The sequence below is a fragment of the Triticum aestivum genome, chromosome 5A (genome assembly GCF_018294505.1).
Source record: "Triticum aestivum cultivar Chinese Spring chromosome 5A, IWGSC CS RefSeq v2.1, whole genome shotgun sequence".
Classification (NCBI taxonomy): Eukaryota; Viridiplantae; Streptophyta; class Magnoliopsida; order Poales; family Poaceae; genus Triticum; species Triticum aestivum.
Window position 1 is genome coordinate 509818689 of NC_057806.1, and position 648 is coordinate 509819336.

The following is a 648-nucleotide window of genomic DNA, read 5'->3' on the forward strand; positions in this document are numbered from 1 at the left end:
AAAGAGTAGAGAGGGTCACGGCAAAAACTGGACGCACTTCGTGTACAAACTAGACAAACTCTTTCAGAGTATCAGGGTTTCGGACGAGAACTCATCTGTTACACGGCCACTTCAATGTTTTTTAAACTTATTTGAACTCCGGACTTCTTTTATGTTCAGTATGCAGCATTCAAATTGACACCATCAATTTCCAACATGTTCTGACATCATTTGTTGTTTTCGGTCATTTACCTAATTGTTTAGAGAGCTAAATGACCGTGAAATTGAAAATCACTACAAAATGAATCCTGAAAATGTTGAAACTTGGCATGGTATCATCATATCACCCGCATAGCATGAGCTAAAGAGTAGAGAGGGTCATGGAAAAAACTGGACGCACTTCGTGTACAAACTGGACAAACTCTTTCGGAGTCTCAGAGTTTCGGACGAGAACTCATCTGTTACACGGCCACTTTAATGTATTTTAAACTTATTTGAACTCCGGACTTCTTTTGCGTTCAGTATGCAGCATTCAAAGCGACGTCATCAATTTCCAACATGTTCTGACATCATTTGTTGTTTTTCGGTCATTCAACTAATTGTTTAGAGAGCTAAATGACCGTGAAATTGAAAATCACTACAAAATGAATCCTTAAAATGTTGAAACTT